We start from the raw sequence: 14952 nt of genomic DNA, 5'->3' as shown, positions 1-14952 counted from the left end.
ATTACAGACTCACGTTACCGAACAAACTCGTTAACCAAAACTGCTAACAACTATCAACTCGATTCACTATTTCACCAACTCCTAAACCAAGCCGTAAGCTTGTATTTATATACACGACAACTTCGCCTGATATGTTCAGGCGAAGTTGTCCATAACTTCGCTTGTTCAACAAGTTCGCCTAGGCGAACTTGTTAACAACTTCGCTTAAACAAAAACATAAATAACATTACAGACTCGATTACAGACACTAGACTATGAACTACTGACATTTATGCACCAACATTTTCAGAATTTGTAATTTTGGTTTGTATACTTTCTAAGTTAGCGTGTTGAGCCTAAATTGAAGAGAGTAAAAGACGCGGTGTTAAATGTTCGCTCACAAGAGCAAGCTCTCTGGGAAGGGACACTCTAATAGAAAACTCGTGTCGCCATCAAGATTCGAACTCAAGTTCTTACCCATCATTTGGCTGGCCACTTGAACTAGCCCAAGTGGTTAATACATATGGCAACTAGATAAATACTAATCAAATACAACTCATATTTAATATATATCCTCTAATACCATCCATGTACGTTTTTACGATTTTATCTTTTGGGCCAAGATTATTAGGTGGACCGTGGAGGCGTGGACTATGTTTTTCCCCCCAATATGTTGTTCTAGAGTCTAGAGGAGCAAAACTGTAAGGCCCCGTCGCCAGTGCCTCACATTTGGACGTTGGATTTACTCATCAACTTAGTTCTAATCATCAGAGTTCATAAAAACATACGCGGAATATAAAAACCTTCAATAAAACATGTAGATTTATCCATAACAGGTCTAAACAAACATATTGTCTTAAAAACATAACTAAATAAACGTATTGGGTCTTCCGATGCCAGCCTTTTATTCAATGCCACGCGTCCCCTCAAGCGAGCTGCCTCATCCTACTCACCTGCGTGCATACTAAAAGTCAGCTACGCTGAGTGAGTTCTAGTTAATCTAACATAATTCAATACATACACTTACCTTCAATCATGCATCCGAAGATACGTAATAATTACTTTACTAACTTACTTTCATTACATAATTTCATACGTATGTTCATACTTTATTACTTTCATACTATATAGTTACTGTCCATTCTATCTCAGATATTATTAGGGTCTGGTCCCTCTTTTCTTTGTCTATCTCAGATATTTTTGGGTCTGGTCCCTTCCTTGTCTATCTAAGATATTATTAGGGTCTGGTCCCTTTTTACTTCTTTATCTCAGATATTATAAAGGGTCTGGTCCCTCCTTCTCTATCTCAGATATTATTAGGGTCTGGTCCCTCTTTCTTCATCTTCGTACATACTGTCTTTACATACCCATAACATACATACTTTCTTTAATCATTCATACATATTCATATATTGTACGTATATCTATCATACACATTCATCTATCATAAACATACCTCCCTTGTTGGCACGTGTAATATCCGAAGATCGTTCACGTACCGACAAGCTTTCATTCACATTTAAGATATACATACATAACATATAAACCATATAAGGCATACACTTACCAGTTAAGGTAAGTGTATTAACTATCAAATCGAGTATGCACACAGCCCCGAAAACATAACAAGGAAATGGGGCTAGAAACTCACCTGAATCCTGTTACGCTCTCCGTTAATCGTTATTCCCTTCTTGAGTTGTGCACGGCTAACTGTATAATATTTACATGCATCAATTAACTACTACTACTCATATCGTATTTCTATCTCTATATATCCCACATCGAACGGGGGTCCGGGGGCAGCGCCCCTGGCAGCGGGTTCTAGGGGCGGCAGCCCCTAGCAGGGTCCAAGAGGCAGAGCCCCTGGCTGGGGTTAAGCTGCCAGGTCAGCTTGGAAAAAATTTTATTTTCATTAACTGCTTTAACACATTTTTCATTAACATTTTAAATCATTTTCTAAGTTGGGCTTAGCATCTTTTGGGCTTAATTAAGTCCGTCCAACTGTTCATCTGGGCCAACAGGGTCCAGGCCCAAACCAACTAGAACCTGGGTGGCCAAGAACCTTGTTCTTGACCGAGAACTAATGTTTCTGGCCGAGAACATACTGGCCGAGAACCCTATGGCCGAGAACCTTTGGTGACCGAAAACCTTGGTTGACTGAAAACCCAAGTTTGACCGAAATCCCATATTTGGCTGAAATCTATCCTTGGCCAAAAACACAGGTTGGCCGAGAACCCCTAGTTCTAGCCGAGAACCCTTAGTTCTGCTCATTATTCCATTTTCATGGTTTAAGGTGTAAAATGGATAAGATGGATGGAAATGGAAAGGATTAGGGTTTAAGGGTATTTATACTCCCTTAAGCCCATGAACCTAAGGCCCGTATTTCCTTTTTAGTCCATGATTAATTTATCCAATTAGTTTACTTATCTTACCCTCTTTATTATTATTTTATTATTTGCTAACTCGGGTGAATTCTCTTCCGTTAAAACAAATAATATATTAAAATATTATTATTGAAATTTTGGGATGTTACAAAAACTTGGGTATTTTGAGGAATTGGAACCGGGTAGAAACCGTTATCAGATATGGTCAACAAAAGTTAAGAAGCGGGCTTGGTAGGAACCTGTTCCAGGTATGGTCGAGTTTTTGACCAGGTTTTCCAGGTTTAACAAGTTTTGGTCGGGTCAGGTCCAGGTGTTTCTGAGAAACCAAAGCCAGCCTGATTCGTACCCATGGGTCTAGTAGGACTGGGTCCGATACACTATGTCAGGTCTGGAAGCGGGCTTTTTTTTTACCCACATCTAGGTTGCTCTTTTTAAATTGCAAGTTCAAAATGGTAGTATACTATAGAAATAAATCTTTGTAGAACCAAATATGATATATTTAATAGGTAAACGTTAAAATACAAAGTGAGAAGTGTGAGAAGGATTTGTGATAAAAATAACCTTCAAAAAGAAAAAAATCAAAAATGTAATAATAAAAAAATCATAATTCAAAATATATATAAAAAACGTAAAACAAAAACAAAAATGCTTCCCCCATTATTCCCCTTCCAATAAAAACATTGAAAAGACACAATGCTGAGAGAAAAGCACAATGGCGGAAATAAACAAATTGCACAATGATAAATAAAAAAAGAAATAATAGATCGTAAGATATAACACAATGCCGAACAAAATATAACGCAATATTGAGTAATATAACACAATATCAAGAAAAAAAAACAAAATGTTAAGAAAAATAAAACACAATCAATGACGAAAATAAACACAGGACCCAATGCTAAATAAAAAGACTCATTGATCTATTTTCTCAACAATGTTTTTTTAGAACGAGCAAGACGGTGGAAACATTTTTTTGTTTTTGTTTTTATTTTTTGTTAAATTTTGAGTTATGATTTTTTATGAGGTTCTTTTTGTTGCTAAAATTTCCTTTGCATTCTTGTTCCCATTTATAGAATAACCTTATCCATATTTAATAATAAAATAATTATAATTAAACAATAATATAATTTTTTAGAGGTGCAAGTAGGCAACATTATAGTGTCCTTTTTAATGAAACTTTAATATCATTTACTTATTTACTTATTTATAAATTTCAGAACCATCAACACTAACCTAATCCATTTACTTATTTACTTATTTATAAATCATATACTGTAGTAGTATACGAACATGACTCTTTAAAACCACCTATTCAAAGTTCAAACAATTCAAAGGTTGATGGACGGGTTGTATATGATTTATGTTGTCAACGGGTAAAACTAGAGGTAATTTTAGTCAAAGTCAATCAAACTTGAAATGTTAGACTATTGAAAGTCAAACTAATTATAATGTATAAAACTGGTAAGTTTTTCAAGCTAGGTAAACAACTTGGGGAGTTGCTAGATGAAGATCCATCCTTGATGCCAAAGAGACAAGAAATAGTCAAAAGACTTGAACTATAATACTAGGCATGTAAACGAATCGAACGTTCAGTGAGCTGTTCGGCCGGAAGTTTGTTTATGTTCGTTTATTTAATAAATGAATAAACATGAACAAGATATTTGTGTTCGTTTAATTAAACAAACGAATATGAACGTTCAGTTATGTCTGTTTATTTATGTTCGTTTATGTATTACTAAAAAATAATTAAATATTATCTGGATAGGTCATTTGCTTAAAAGTTTTATATTTGTTAATTTGTGTTCATTTAAGTTCATTTATGTTTATCTGGGTTCATACATTTGTTCATATATGTTCATTTTTGTTCGTTTATTTTTGTTCAGTTATGTTCGTTTAGATTTTATACAAATGAACATACACAAATGTCCCTTTTAAAATAAACGAACATGAACATAAATATTTGTTCGAGTAAGTGTCCGTGTTCTTTTAAAGTTAAATGAACGAACACGAACATGCCCTTATACGTGTTCATTCAATTCGTTTACATGCTTTTATTATTCACATTGATGAATACGTCGGTCTCAATCTCTAGGCTCTGACGATTTTATTTGTGCTCATTTGTTTTCGTGAACTGTTCGTGAACAGTGAACACATTAATTTCCTAATGAATGAACACAAACATAAAATCTCGTTCGGTAAGTGTTCGTGAACCTTTCGTGGACACATTATTTTCTTATCGAATGAACATGAACAAGGCCTTGTTCGTGTTTGTTCGGTTCGTTTACAACCCTATATACGAGGCAGTATGGGATGAGATCAATGCAGTAGCATGAGTTTGATATTGTGTCGAGTATCAAGTTTTCTGGTAATATGCTTTCATGTTTAGTTTATGTTTTGGTTTCAAAACATTCTGGTTTTAAATATTATCTATATCTATATCTATATCTATATCTAAGGGTGAGCAAGATAAGGGTCGGACCCTTGAAACCCGGTTACCCGACTCTTAAAACCCTTAATTAGACCCGAATAAATAATATGGGTAGGGTAAAGGGTATTTAAATTTCACCTTAAAGTGTAAAAGGGTTTCAAATGTCTGATCCTTTTTCAAACCCTTGACCCTTTTACTAGATAGATATACATCAGATTCACGATTAATATAAAATTTATGAGAGGTTTGTATTTCTTCATCAGAAATTTCCAACTACTAAGAAAAATAAAAATAAAGGGTCATACTACTGAATGGAAGCATATAATGGATTCACTGAATTGTTCTCTACGAGTAATTTGTGAATGTGAATATTGCTTGAATCAGTCCAAATGATTGATAAACTTTCGAAGTTAAACTTTACTATGTTATTAAATGAAAGCATAATTGTTTTATGATTCATATATTAAAGTCATTTATGAGATATGCAACTTGTAAATGCAGAAAAAGGAGATGTGATTACTGTCTTAAAGGGTTGGACCCTCGACCCTTTTATTGGTTAGAGAGTAGGGTCTCGGGTCCAAGTTTCTTCCTAAAAGGGTAAAAGGATCCAGGTAGGGTATTAGGTAAAAGGGTCGGGTGTTACCCTTTGAACAATCCTATCTATATCTATATCTATATTACATATAAAACATTTAAAATGGACAAAATGGTAATTACACTGTTTTAAGACACCACTAACAATGAATTAAATTTAGGTCACCGGCAAGACATCCTCATGCTACGTTGCAATTGAATCCGGCGATGCCTTCAATTTCAATCAACACGAAATCCCATCCATTAGAATCCAGACTGTTCCATTCATTCAAATTTCGTTATTTTGATTGTTCTTATCGCTCTTCAATTCACCCACAAACTGTTGGCGTGTTAATCAGTGCATTAGAGGTCCGTTTAAACCTTTGTGAAGCGACGGTGGTGTGGGCCGATCGTACTCAATCGCTCTCAAATAAGGTACCATTGATGCTATATTTCCTTTTTTTCTTCTGTATGTCATGTTGATATGCTTTATTAAATTCTGATTTTGGATGATAATTTTTGGGTTTCGGTTATGGGCATATGCTGATTTGAGAATAACTAAACAAAAAATTGATATAGTTGTCAATACTGAAGCAGGTGAAGGTGAAGATGGGTGTATAAAATCTGCAATTGGCATTCGGATACTTCTTCAGGTCATAATATTGTTCATGCTACTTTTTATTATTTTATAAATTCATAATGTTTGTTCATATAATAATAATAATAATAATATGCTTAAAGTTGTATGGTATACAAGATGGTCTTGATAACACTATTAGGGTTTCACTTACTGAACCACCCGAAGAAGAAATTGACCCATGTAGGAAATTGGCTAATCTTGGTATGAAAGCATCCCAAATCCAACAACGGGTGGTACGTTTTCTACTTTTTGCATAAATTTACCAACTTAATATGTATTCGAAGTCGTCCTGTATACGAATCGAGTTCGTTTAACTTTAAATGAACAAATGATTGAACAAACACAGTTTTCTTGTTTGTGTTCATTCATTAATAGTATAAATGAGTTATCCACGAACATTAATGAAACATTGATGTATGAATATAAATTTACATAACTGGCAGGCACCAATTGAAAGTAAACATGATCATCAATCCTTTAGACCTAAAAAAGTAATAAAACTAACCTAAATTGTAACGGGTCATATTTTAATTTTTTAAAACAAGACTAAATTGTAGCGGGCCTAACACTTTTAAGGGGAACTTAAACGAACAAACTCAACCAGAAGTAAACTAACGAACACTTATGAACAGAATGAGACATTTGTTCATGTTCGTTAATTTGCTAAATAAACTAACTTCTCCCTAAGCGTTCAGTTTGTTTACAAGCCTAATTCTAATTCTTATATTATTATTATTATTCTATTTACCCCATCATCATTGGTGTTTTTAGGTCTTAATTTTTCTTTGTCTAATTAAACACAAAACTCTATGGTCTTGGTTAATCTGACTGAGTTATCAGCTGGAGTTTATAAGCTTTTACTAGAAGGTAAAATCACTTGTTACCACTCAATTCGAATGTAACATATTAAATTATATTACTTCCAAGAAAAAGTTGTGTCGTGTCTGTACGTGGAGATGAGATGAGCCTTATGAGGAGCTGGAAATTTTAAAAAATGTTGATGCTACAATGATTCTTCATGACATGCCATATTCAGATGAGAAAACTGGCAGAGTATGCCAGGAGGTATTAAGTTTCACTATTAAGAACAATAATAATCCATTTATGGGTCCAGAAAAATTGTGATGTCTTCGTCTTCATTTGACAGGCTATTTGAGTCTCTCTCAGAAAACTCATTAAATTTCCCGGATCTTCACCACCTACACTTTACAAAGGGAATTCCTAGGTAAAACTTTACACACATACACACATCGTTTTTTATTTTAATAATTGTTTGTTAATTTCAAACTATTTTATATGATGGCAGGGATGATTTGGTAATTAGCGCGTGTGCAAATGCGGGTTCACTTTTAGTTGATGGACTTGGAGATGGTATTTTATTAGAAGCACTGGATTAAGATTTTGAATTTCTCAGGAAAACATATTTTTATTTTGCTACAAGGATGCAGGATGCGAAACAATGCAGGATGCGAAACACTAAGACGATATGGAATTTAAATCTTTTGTTTTATATATATATTTGTTGCTTATTATTTAATTTAAATACAGGAATATGTCTCATCATGTGGTAGAACACTCTTTGATCTTCAAGTGATAAGTGCATAAATTAGAGAAAAACCTTCACATTTGCCTGGTGTTTTGGTAATCATCAAACTAATGTTGATTAAATAAAATTGAGTGCTTAGATTCATATATTCGAACAAATAAATGTCACTTATTTTTTGTCACAGATTGCAATTATGGGCTGCATAGTTAACGGGCCCGAGGAGATGGTCGATGCAGATTTTGGATATGTTAGTGATGCTTCTGGAAAGATTGATCTTTGTGTTGGAAAGTTACGCAATTATTGTATTGTATTCTAACAAATGTAATTGTTTTATGATGATGAAACTAAAAAGATGAAACTGAAACCGAAACCAACCCGACAACAAAAACATCGAACTGAAAGTAAACCAAAAACCAAAACAACCAAAATCAAAATTGAAACCGATAGAAACAACAAACCGGAAAAATCAAAACTTGAATTGGAACAAAACCGAATAAGTTGAAACCAAACTTAAATGAAACTAAAAGACTGAAAGCAAACCCAACCAAAAACCGAATAAACTGAAACTGGATAAAACGAAACAAAAAACATGAATCCAAAAACCAAAAACACTGAAACAAAATATGGTATGTTGATATTATATTACTAGCGGGATTCGGTTGTATGGAAGGAAAGTGGTTAGTTGTAATTCATATTGGTTTTATATTAATATTAGTACTAAAAAAAATTCTAAATGAATATTTTAATTAACACAAAAGAACTGTATATAAACGAGTATTGATGGAACTAACAATATCTTGTGGGAAAATTAAATTGACCTCAAAAGTGAAAGTGATAATATTTTGTGGGAAAGAGGTTGCTTTAGTACTGTAACCTAATTCTTTTTGCCATCACTATTCAATCTTATATGTGGTGTAATCTTAAACATGTTAGTTTCTTTTAATATGCAAATTATGTTAAATTTCAAAAGTGAAAATAATAGCCAACAAACCCGTTTTTTTTCTTTCTTAGTAGGCGTGAAACAAATGCTTTCAAACTTCTATCAAAGCTTACAAAATGGAGGCTTAGATTACCGCATTTGGTGACGATGCCGAGAAAATAATAGGTTGATTATGCCGGTGAATCTAAGTTTTTGCTGGACAAAATTTCTATAATGACATCTTGAATAATCATCCATGTATCATGGTTTTAAATACACTACTCTTAATTCTCAAGTACAATTCATTTACTTTGAACATGCATGACATTTAGTTGCCTTGTTTGTGTCAACCTTTGTGCATTTGCATTTTATATATATGACACATCCTTTGTAGAAGCTTAATTGTTTTTGTTTGTATTGGATCTTGCGTTAGGTTACAAAGTTGCAAAGACCTTTTTTTTGTCACAATTTATGCAACCTTTTATTTTTTTGGATAACTTGATTTCATGGCATATTCGTTAACTACAGTTGCAGCACCACACAATTTTATGTGCCACCTTTGTATTTCTGTTATTTATTATTATTTTTTTTTTGGGGGGGGGGGGGGGGGGATGAGACACTTTTCGATAAATGATTAACCAACATAAAGTTTTGGGAAAAGTTCGTTATTTTCGGACAAGTATATGGTTAAATTATCATGTGGCATTGCATATTAAAGGGTGCACAAACCGGTTTAAAACTTAAACCCGGTTCGGGTTGAAACATGTACGGGTTGGTCAATAAAAGTCAAAAACGGTTTATGACTGGTTTCGGTTCGGGTTAAAACCAGTTTCATGAACAGTGACGATCGGCTACGGTTCGGTTTTTAATCAGTTTCGGATAGGATTTTGGCCGGTTTTGACCGGTTTCGGTTCGGTTAACCGGTTTGGAACCGGTTTTCGTGTAGAAAATCACAAACCGAATCCAAACCTTCAAGTTATTACATTTTTTTAGTTCAACTATAGCCGCCAACATGTTCGTCAACAAGTGTTTAATTAAAAATACAACATTTGACTTATTGAAACACAATCAAAAAATTAATAATGACAATACGTGTATTATGCTTTTTATATTTTTTTTTATCTTTCGCTAATATTGTTGTCTAAAATTCTTGGTATCATAAACTATACGAAAACCAAATTTTACTATCGTAAACTATACGGAAACCAAATTTTACTATCGAAGACGTCGGTAACACAAGGAGCCGGTACTAACTGAATCAAAAATGTGTCCCCGCCGCAACGCGCGAGCACTCTTACTAGTTTCTCATAATATGTATTCTATCTAAGTTGTGTTTTTTTGTATGTGCATGTATAACTGTATATGTATACGCATATATAATGAAGGTTGTTTATTCATCCAAAACATACATCAATTTACAAGAAGATTCAATGATACTAATGTTCAACCAAAAAATTATACAACAGATTAGTTTTGAAAGCCGCGGACCTATTGTCTCTTAGCATACGAGCAAGTACCTTCTTTATTTCCGTGGATCGTCCACTGTTTCTTGGCACTGGTGTATATAATAGATCCTAGAACTGAAAAGAAAACCATCGACGGTTAAAATCAGTGATTATAGCAAAGAAATTCGAGGGTTAAGATTATCTTGTCAAGTCATTTAAGTTATTCATACAGTTTTTCTTTTAGTTTAGTTAGAATAAGAGAAACAAATATCTTCCAGGAATGTTTAAACATGCACAAGCTAGAAATAAGTATAATATAATGTTTGTAAGTAGATTAAATTCAAAGAAAATCACAGCAGTTTGACTTTCCATAATGGTCAAACTGTGCTCACAAGTTTATGTAGAACAGAAATTTTATGCATAAAAGGAGGTGATTGATATGAAAGTTTTAGAGTATACGGACAACAAACAAGCTTTGAAAACACGCAGGGATGGATTAATTTTAAGATTTACATGTTCATGAATTAACTGTTGACTTTTGAATTCTTGAACACAGAAGCAGGTGGTGATTTGTGATTAATATACCCAAACTAGATCAGAGTACATATATGTGAGCTAATTAGAAACATTATGAGATGAGCAACACCAGAAGCACAAGTTACATGTTACACATTCAGATCGATTGCATAAATATTTACAAGCCTACCCCTTACACCAGTTAAAATATGAAAATAACCGAAAACACTAAACCGAAATAACTGAACCGAAGCAAAACCAAAAAAATCGATCAAAAAGCGAAATAACCGAAAAGACCAAACCGAAGCAAACCAAAAAAAAATTGTTCAAAAAGCGAAATAACCGGAAAGACCAAACCCAAATAACCAAACCGAAGCAAAAACCGACAGTTTGGTCTCAATTATGTTTCGGTTTGCGTGCAACTAAAACCAAAAAATCGAAACTAACCAATGAATTTTTAACTTTTATTTTAAAATTTAGGTAATTTAAAATAGTTTAATATTTAGCTAAGCCATATATTAAGCCCAAATGTATAATAATCAATTTATTATTAACTAACAATAGAACTTAGGCCCAAATTCATTATTTTTTGCTAACAAAAAAAAACTAAAACCAAACCGAACCCCAACAAATAACTGAAAAACCGAAACTGACCTGCTCTCAAAAACCGACATTTCGATTTTTGGTTGGGTTTTAGTTAAAATTCAAACCGAATCGACCTATGCACACCCTAGTATCCAATGTGCTAACTAATAATTAGTATACAAGATAGCTGTCAAAGTCAAATTTCCTGTTAAATAATGTTTACACTAGCCTTATTTGTATCTATCCAAATATATTTACATAAAAGTTATCCATAATCATATCAATTTCAAACACCAAACACAAAGTTAGGCAACTAAAAGTTAGTTAAGGGAGAGAGAGAGTGAGAGTACCTTCTAATGGCTCTTTTGCTACAAGTATATATCCCAAATAGTTAACTCTTGCAAAGCATTCTCATTTCATACTTGATAGATCTATTCAGATTTGTTGATTTTCAGACCTTTCATCAAAGAAATGCCATGTGGAAGATGAGTTATGCCGGCATCCTCAATATATAATAACTGTAAACATCCTAAATTACCCAGTTGCTCAGGAAATTTCTCTCAATATTCTTACATGATCGAAGCTTCAACTCTTTAAGATGTTTCAACTTACCGATGTTGCTTGGAATTTCTCTTAAATTATTGCAACCTCTTAGATTTAATTCCTCCAAAGATTCTAATTCACCAACATCCTCTGGTAATTTCTCAAGAAGCATACACCGATAAAGAATTAGGGTTTTTAGACGTTTCGACATACAAATGCTATTAGGGAGATGTTTAACTTTTGTTATGGTTAAATCCAGGTATTCTAAACATTCCACCCAGGCAATTCCTCTATGCCACTGTAAGAAAGTTTAAGAGTTGTCAAATGTTGTAGACTCCAAATGCTTCCTGGAACACTCTTAAGACCAAAGCAATGAGAGAGAGCTAGAGAGACAAGGTTATGAAGATTATCAATTGATGAGGGTATTTTTGATATATCGTCATTTAATGAAAGATGAAGCTCTAGCAAACTATTGTTGGAGGGCCTTGTGATTATATAATCATGCAATTCCCTCAACTTTAACTTACTTATATAAAGAACCTCAAGTGATTCCAACTGCTCCATAAAAGATATAGATTTCAAACTGTTGCACCATTCTAAGTTTAAGTAGACAAGGCTTTTAAGGCATCCACCGCGCACATCAACTTATACCAAATCAGGAACAACATCAAAGATTTAACCTCTCGAGTTTGGGAGTCAGCCCAAGGTCAAGGCTCCTCAACTTTGATTCACTCAAGTCAAGGAATTTGAGCTTCTTCATAACCTATCGCAAGATGAAAAGAGAACAAAAAAGGTAAATGTTAGTTGTTGTGATACCCAGCTAATAGATATACATATATCAGTATAACGTTAAAGAACAACCAACCATATTACCTTCCCCCCTTCCCAAAGCTTTTCGATTTTGCTGAGAGGCATATTAAGTGCAACAAGATTATTGGCTTCAAACCTTTTGGGTAAACACCAATGGGGGTAGTTGTACCAATACATATATCATAACGAATTTGGAAACTGTAGGCGAGCTTCATCAATCTTCTCACGGTAATCATAATAATTCCCGAATCATTTGTCGGTCACAATAAAGCATCTATGTTTCTTCATGTTTCCAAGACCTTCTAAAAATTACCAGGAGTACTGATTTTTAGAGCTATACATTTTGTTGCTTCATTGACCTGTAATTCAAGAACAATGATCATATAAGTTGTGTTATGACAAATGAAAAAATTATGTGGTTCAACTCTACCTTTTAGATAAAATGGATTCTTAGGGAGTTATCAGCCATGACTTGTTGGATTTCCTCATGAACCCATAAGCGGCTATGTTTGTTGGGCTCTTCCGTATGCTCACGACGCACAATATTCTTGGCCATTTCTTGCTAGATGATCATGCATGCCAATAGTTACAACGTAAGTGCCTTTTGAAGCTATTAGTAGCAATTTTTGCTCAAGAACTATTAAACCATTTCTAGCATGATATCCACAACTTTCAAGCATTCTTATTGCTTTCTCTTTCTCCCAATATCTAAGGAAGCATGCCACATCTAGGAAAATTTTCTTGTAATCATCCTCTAGGCTGTCATAGCTCAGTTCCAACTTTTTGATAGTTTCTTATAAAGGAATTGTTTTGAGTCTTGCTAGTGCATCTATCCATTCAAGCTTGCCTTTTCCACAAAGAAATGAACCCAAAAATTTGATTGTTAAGGGGAGACCAGCAGCATAACGTACAACTTGATCAAGTGATTGCATTTCATACTCTTGAGGTGGAATATTGTCTCCAAATGCATGCTTACAGAATAGACGAATCACTTCCTTATCTGATAACAAATCAACTTCTTGGATCATTTTTATCTTCTGTGCTTTAAGAACCTGCTCATCTCTTGTTGTGATAATAATTCTACCTCCCAGCTTAAACCAATTAGGTTCACCCGCTAACGCCTCAAGTTGGTTTTCATGATCAACGTCACCAAGAACGACAAGAACTTTTTTTCCCACATAACATTGTTTTGATTAAGTTTGTCCCCTTCATGAACACTACTTACACTAATGCCTTTATCTTTTAATACATCTTCAAGGACTTGTTCTTGCAGTTTTTTCAAACCATACATACGGGCTTTTGAGTTTTCCCTCACATCCTCAACAAAGCTTTTACCTTCAAAATTAATGGATATTTGATCAAAAGTAGGCTGAGCCAATGTTGTCTTTCCAGCACCTCCCATGCCCCAGATTCCTATCATGTCCACATCATCCATTCCAATCTCTAAATAAGAATCAAGAGCTTACATCCTTTGTTCAGTTGTTCCATGCCTATCAAATTCTCATCAGCACCCATATTAATGGATCGTAACTCAAGTGAAACCAGCTCAACAATTAATTTGATAACTTTTGCTTCATGTCTGCATATTAAAGAAGAATACTTTGTTAGCTTGCTGATCAAGAACCTTATATGTAACTAATTTCCAGGTCCACAACACACACTCACACAAAGGGTTTGAATTAGCTTGCTAAAAAACCAATACAAACAGTTACTTTCCACATGTTAGAATTAACAGGAAAATAACAAAAGAATATGAGAGAGAGATGATACCCATTAACAGAGTTCTTCAACTCCCACCCAGACAAATTGGCTGCATCTTTCAAAGCCTTTCTCCATTTCCCTAACTTTTTCTTGGTATGTCTAGCATGGGCATTTTTAATGACGGTTCTAGTAAGGGTTTTCCCGACGACCACCTTTTTGGTATGTAATTTGTCAAGGCTTCTCCAACTGAGCCACTTTGTTTGCGGACTTCTGTGGGTTCTACATCATAGAACACCGGGAACGCAGTTTGATCGCTCGTCTAGTGGCACTCCATAATCTTAACAAGCTCATCCAAACACCAAGAAGAAGATGCATACTTCTTAGAGAAAACAATAATACTGAACCTGGAGTCATCAATGGACTTTAAGAGCTCCTCTTTGATCTCTTTCCCTTTTTGGAGTCTCTCGTCGTATTTGAAAGTGCGAATATCGTGACCTTGAAGAGCTTCGTTTAGATGATCCACAAAGCTCCTGCGGGTGTCTTCACCACTAAAGTTAAATAATACATCGTACTGATACCTCTTGTTAATGTGACCGCATGAAGTTGAAGAAGAAGAATCAACCATTATTGAAGGGATGCTTGACAGATCTGATGAAATATATATATATATATATATATATATATATATATATATATATTGAAGAGTGTTTGATCAAATGGTTGCAAAAAGAGTTGTGGAAATGAAATGAATGTCTAGACAGAAGAATGAAAAGATGCGAACCACACACCAAGGATAAGGAGACCTGTTAAAAGTAAGCTCGTTTAACAAACGATCCGAGCCCAAGCTTTACTTGTCGAGCTCGAGCCATTTCGCAAGCTTTAA

General features: G+C 34.2%; 2 pseudogenes across 2 annotated transcripts; both read right to left on the bottom strand.

Annotated features, from left to right (window-relative positions):
* Nucleotides 1-11467: 11467 nt before the first annotated feature.
* On the bottom strand, nt 11468-12723 carry LOC143621672 (disease resistance protein Roq1-like; annotated as a pseudogene). The gene is made up of 3 exons (XR_013151576.1): nt 12709-12723; nt 12432-12587; nt 11468-12321 (listed from the first exon to the last, which is right to left on the bottom strand). The product of XR_013151576.1 is annotated as a disease resistance protein Roq1-like (transcript).
* LOC143621770 (TMV resistance protein N-like) lies at nt 12320-14694 on the bottom strand (annotated as a pseudogene). Its single transcript, XR_013151595.1, has 2 exons — nt 14139-14694; nt 12320-13947 (listed from the first exon to the last, which is right to left on the bottom strand). The product of XR_013151595.1 is annotated as a TMV resistance protein N-like (transcript).
* Nucleotides 14695-14952: the final 258 nt, after the last annotated feature.

Source organism: Bidens hawaiensis, unplaced genomic scaffold (genome assembly GCF_021521415.1).
Source record: "Bidens hawaiensis isolate Kalapana, Puna unplaced genomic scaffold, B.hawaiensis_p1.1 tig00002935_1, whole genome shotgun sequence".
NCBI classification, from domain to species: domain Eukaryota; kingdom Viridiplantae; phylum Streptophyta; class Magnoliopsida; order Asterales; family Asteraceae; genus Bidens; species Bidens hawaiensis.
Note: the sequence above shows the minus strand (reverse complement) of the source record. Positions and strands in the feature narration are given on the sequence as shown.